Source organism: Rutidosis leptorrhynchoides, chromosome 3 (assembly GCF_046630445.1).
Source record: "Rutidosis leptorrhynchoides isolate AG116_Rl617_1_P2 chromosome 3, CSIRO_AGI_Rlap_v1, whole genome shotgun sequence".
Lineage (NCBI taxonomy): Eukaryota > Viridiplantae > Streptophyta > Magnoliopsida > Asterales > Asteraceae > Rutidosis > Rutidosis leptorrhynchoides.
The window spans coordinates 150477903-150483902 of NC_092335.1; the positions used below are offsets into that span (position 1 = coordinate 150477903).

The window sequence follows — 6000 nt, forward strand, 5'->3', positions numbered from 1 at the left end:
AAAATCACAATTTCTCTTGCCCTTTGAAACTTATCATTAAGTTCATCATTCAAAACTCTATGTTCTCGTCAATTTTTCCCTTATTGAGGTTGACCGTTGAGAGGATTATACTTCTAATAACTCACGGTTAAACCACAACACCCTCGTGAACATTAAATCTATAATTCTATATTTTGTGGTACAAGAAATTATTTTTGGAGATTTTCTCACCTAGTGAAAACTATTCTTATACCCAATGATTCCCATTTCTTCTCATCCGCACTTAAACTCATAAGTGAATGATAGATCGATTCGCCATAGGTGCGAGAATGTCTAACACGATCAGAGATCACACCTCCCATACGGTTTCCTTTTAGTAATGGGAATCTATGATCCTCGCTATCTTCTTTAAAGGAGTTACCTTAAATGTATATGCCATTTATTTGTTTACTCCAAATATCTCTCTTCGTTGGTTGCAACTAGATGATTATCCTAGATAAGGGTTCGTCCTCTGTTTCGACCTAACGCAAAATCATAATCATAAAGTTACATTCGACAGTGTGCCTCCAAAATTTTCTTCCAAGGATAAGTTCACATGTATTGTAATATGTTGGACAACATATTTTTCATAAGACCATTTTTGAGGGCATCTTAGTAATCATGGCTTGCTTTGCATATAAGCCAGATTAATGACCCCTCGGCTGGCATCTCGTTTCGCCTTCCTTGAAAATCATAGGCATTATGCCTATGGTTAATCATCCGAAATTAAAATCTAAACACCAACTATATCAAACACAAGTCATGCATCAAACTACATGGCTGTGATCTCTAAGTACTTCTCTCTGATTGTCTGCCCTAATGGCGACATAAGCGCTCAAGGTTTCAAATAAACTTAGTAATGTTCGTTGCACATTTCAGGTATCCAACTTACTGAAATGCTTGTACGACTAAAATATCACAATCCCTTTTAAGGAAATCTAGTCAGATGACACTCATGTTATTCCTTTGAATAACCTTCGCATTGATAATAAAATATACTTCATAGAAGAACCTGTAGAAATATTGGATCGTAAGATTTAAACGCTTTAAACAAAACAATATTTCTATCCGTTGAAAATCACGCAAAGACCCCGGGTATACCTGGGAACGTGAAAAGCAAATGAAACGGAAATATCCCCATCTCTTCTCAACCGCAGATGCATCCGAAAAGGCTACCTAAAACTTCGGGATGAAGTTTTCATTAACGGGGAGGTACTATAACAACCCTCACTTTTCCATTTCTATTTTTACTAAATTGCCCTTAGGGTTGTGTGCTCGTAAACTTTATTTGACAAAACGTCGACCGAATAGTAAACTTTTAGTCGACACTCTCTGTTAATTAAAGTTTATGCATTTTTGTAATATTATAAATATTAAACTTTAGGTAATTAATAAAATGTGACATTCCCCTAAACTAATAAACTTTTGGAGAACTATTAAAATTAAATAAAGTTGTAGGCGTAATTAAAAACTAATAATACTTATCATATAAAAGATAAATGTTACAAAAAAAAATATAAAAAAAACACATAAAGATATATGTGAGCCGATAAAAAAAAAACATAAAGTTTAAACTTAAACATTTATCCTAATCTAAATCTAAAAAAATAATCCTACTCAACTCCAAGTATTCAAGTCTTCTAATCCTAATCTTATCACAACTTTAAACTAATCCTAATTTCAAGTCTTTGAACAATTTGTGTTGAATTATAACTCTTGCTAATTCCCTATATAAACACTTGCATAGCTCTCACAATTGCATCATAAAAATACACAACAATCCCTCCCTCTAACTTGTTTTACTCGACAGATTTCTGCACCCATATCCCAACCACCATCGACTCACAATATCACCCATCACAGCCTCTTTTTGTCGACTCACAAACACACCAAAAGAGCCTGCAAATTCGTCACCCATTCAGGCACCTGTCGTCACCTTGTTCAGCCCAAAACAGTCGCTAGTTTTCCTGCTTCCTGCTGCCTTTTTCGAGCGACAACAGGCTGCTATTTGCAGCTGTAAAATCGCCACTCAAATAGCCTTTCAAGTCGACTTTTCCTGCTCCTTTTTGCTGCTATTTTTTCCCCCAAAACGGACTGCCCAGCTGCAGTCTTAAACCACCACCAAACAACCTATTATTCTGCAGTTTTCCTACTATTTTTCTGTTGCTATTCGCCACCCAAACCAGCTCCAGAGTACGCCTGGTTTGCTGCTATTTTTCTGCAGTTTTGCGTGACCAAACATGCCCCAAGACCCGCTCGTTTTGCTCCTGGGTTGCTGCTGTGTTTTTGTTTCTGTTTCGGGTCATAATCACCATCATTCATCATCTTTTTCTTGCTTCAATCCACTTTGAGGTATCCTAAACACCTTAATTTAATCATACTATTTAAATTGTTACTTTTAAGTATTATGTTAAGTATATTGAATTAATAAAAGTGACTCTTGTATTAATAATTATAAGTATTGTGAATATGTTAGTGATGATGAAAAAGAATAAAAGTATAGATTAAATTATGAACAAGTAATCAATTTAGTATGAAAATAAGTTGATCATGAAGTATTAATAAGGTTAGAGATTATGATTTTATGTAAGTAAGCTAGGAGATTAATTAGTTGTTATAATGAAAGATTAGTGTTTTGATTAATAAGCTAGATAATAATAATAGTTGTAAGATTATGATTATTAGTAATAAAGATAATGATGATGATAAAAAAAGGGTATGAACTAGTTAAAGATCATGGTTAAGGTTGATTGAATGATTATGATATAGATAATGATTATGATTAGGGTTTAGATATGATTATTGAAATAAATAAAGATTGTGATTAAAAAGTTTAGGTTATGAATATGAATAAGAAGTTTATGATTTTATGTTTAAAGTTAATAAGATATTTAAAAATAATAGATGAAGAGTATGGTCATGAGTTAGAAGATTTGGTTAAAGTATGGTTAATAAAGGTTAGGGTTGATGAATATTGCATGATTAATGTTGCTAGGTTAAGTTTATGATAAAAGGTTATGATTATGGATTAGTAAATAATTATGATCATGGTGTACGTGCATGCATGCATGCATACGTATGTATGTGCATGTCTACATTGTAGGTATATGTGTGTATATATGTAAATATATACATATGTGTATATGTATGTGTATATATATATATGTATATGTACGTGTGTATGTATGTATGAATGTGTATTGTGTAAGTTATATAAGTTAGTAAACATAATAATAAAAGTAATAAGTATATATATATGTATCATCTTACACTTATGTATATGTAACACCTACACCTAATATATATATATATATATATATATCATATAGTTATGAACACATACATGTATAATAATAAATAAAGAATATATATGTATGTATCACCTAGGTATAATTATATATGTAACATATAATGATAAGTCTACATGATAGTTGAATAATTAAAGACTAATAATACTATCATTAGTATAACCTATTCACTTATCTATATAGTAACACTTAAGTACACTAAGTATATTATCATTTATATAAATATAACTTTTCTCGAGAATGGTCACTGTTAATATAGTTTGCTATATTAATAAACAAACTTTATGTCTATTAGACATTAACTAATCGAACATAATATCTCTAGGTTGAGATCTCCTTGTTCAACACTCCGATCATATAACTTGCATGGAATATCTATCTGCTATTAAGGTGAACTTCATAGCCCCACTTTTTTAACTATCTTTATATATTTATTTTAAACTTTTGGGGTGAGACACATGCATGTTTTTAAACTGTTTTACGCTTAGACACGAGTACATGAAAACTTTATTTTGATTAGTTCAAACTGTGCTAACATGCTTTGTTTCAAGCTAAATCCCTACCATGATATCGTTAATTGCTACGTATAAAGGCAAGCTTAGTTTTTGTGTATAGCGCTATTGATTGTGACATCTCTATCCGGATGACCGTTGGTTAATGGATACATAATAATGATGCACGACACGAACGTGATGTGTTTAGGGTAACTTATGGTTAGTATCGATATCATATACACCAGCACTACTACCGAACTGATTAAACTTTATAATTAAATCTTGTGCTCTAAAAACTTGGTTATTATTGATAAACCTATGTTGTTCACTCAACCATTTTGGTTGACACTTTAAGCATGTTTTGTCTCAGGTGAAGATTGCTAAAGATTATATGCTATTTGGACTTTGCTGCTTTTGGAGTCCGCATATCATCATTCATATTATTGCATTAGAACATTTTAGATTACATTTAAATTTTTAGGAGTCATTTGTAATGACTTAATACTTTCCACTGCTTATAATACATTGGTTTTTAATTAAAACGTCTCATATAGAGTCGTTCTCGTTTATACATACTTGTGTTGTGATATTGTGAAGTCATATTTCCCCGGCCCTATTTGGGGGTATGACATGAATCCTTGATTTTAGCAAGCCATCTATGGTACTTAATCTATATCGCGATTTAAACATAAATCAGGTAACTAACACTTGATTTATTGTGATTTAAATTGATTATGTTTTTTTATAAGTTTTTTTTTATATATATAGGGTAGTGATTAAATTGTGCTATATGATAATTATATGTTAAAATTAGTTGTCCTTATAGCTTGATTATGATAAACACATGATTGTGATATGCTTGATTGATGCTGAAATTAAGAACATGGTGATTCTAAGGTTCTTGTTAAGAATTGGGTATTTTGTGTATTATGACCAATCTTGTATGATACATGTTTGTAAGTGTTGTTAGCTTGTTGAATGTTTGTTTTGTGATGTATACATGATTTATGTATACTTAACTTATGATAAACATGTTGAAATGATAGTTTTAGGGTTCATGTTTGTATAAATTGGGGATTTTAGTACTTTGATCCTAAATCTTGTGTATAAGTATTAGATCTTAGTGATTTTGAGTAAGGAATATGTGTATATATGTTTTGTGAATATTTTCCGTTAAATATGAAGCGTGATTCAACACTTGTACACTATACTAACTTGAGATATTTTGTGGTGATTCTCAGGTGATAAACGAAAAGGTGAAGGCTCAGTGATATAAGACAACTGAGTGCTTGTGCTTCCAGGTGAGCGGGATTATCTTTATGGATGTGATTATACAGTGATAAGTATAGTGATTCGTGTCATGCTTAATTAGACTGTGTAATGAGTATGTGACCAGTGCAGTGACTATATGTGATTATGTGCGCACCCAGTGAACGTCGAGGTGTTTTGTGCGACGTGCGTCGAGGTGTTTTGTGCGACGTAAGAGGTCAATGCTATTTACCTTGTTGTCGGGTAGTGGTATTGGGTCTAAGCGTTACTGATTGGCGGTATAGTGTGAATGACGAGTGCGTCACGTCTGGAAGACTATACCAGTGATTCAGTAATGGGGGCTATCGGTATATTCCAGCTTAATCAGCTACGAATTTCCGGTCCTCTTGTTTATGGCTTTAAGTGATTAGTGACCAGTGCCTTTAAGCTGTGCTTGATGCTTGTAGTGATGTCCACCTAGATATTGTCATTCACTTAGCGTTATGCTAATTCCCCCATAGTGTTTTGCCCTGCAGGTGTGTATTAGCAGCTTTTGGTGGGTTTTGCAAGGCAAGTGAAGATGTTTGACACAGTGTATAACTCTGATGTTTTGTAATAATCTATATGGTCAACTGGTTTGTATTAATAACGTAACACTTGTGATTTCGTGTAATCATATTACTATGTAGTAATATACGATGTGTAAACTTTAAAGTCTTCCGCTGTGAGTGTTCAAAAAAAAAAATGTATATGTAAAAAGTACGGTGTTACAGGTTACTATGTTTTATTGTTTCTGTCGATGGTTGTTGCGGTGGATTTCGTCTGCTGGATTTTGTTTAAGGTTTCTTCTGGTTGAGAATGTTACTTTCTGTATCAAAATCTTCATCGTTGTTGACGATGGTAATTTGTGTTCCTTATTTTCTGATCGTGTT

At 32.5% G+C, this 6000-nt stretch overlaps 1 long non-coding RNA gene across 1 annotated transcript in view; it reads left to right on the top strand.

Annotated features, from left to right (window-relative positions):
• The window catches only part of LOC139902773 (uncharacterized), a 59470-nt gene extending 53764 nt beyond the window's left edge, over positions 1–5706 (top strand). Inside the window, exons 2-3 of the long non-coding RNA XR_011777677.1 lie at positions 5062–5121; positions 5590–5706. This is a non-coding gene — a long non-coding RNA (uncharacterized lncRNA). The remainder of the gene's footprint in view (positions 1–5061; positions 5122–5589) is intronic.
• The last annotated feature ends 294 nt before the right edge of the window (positions 5707–6000 follow it).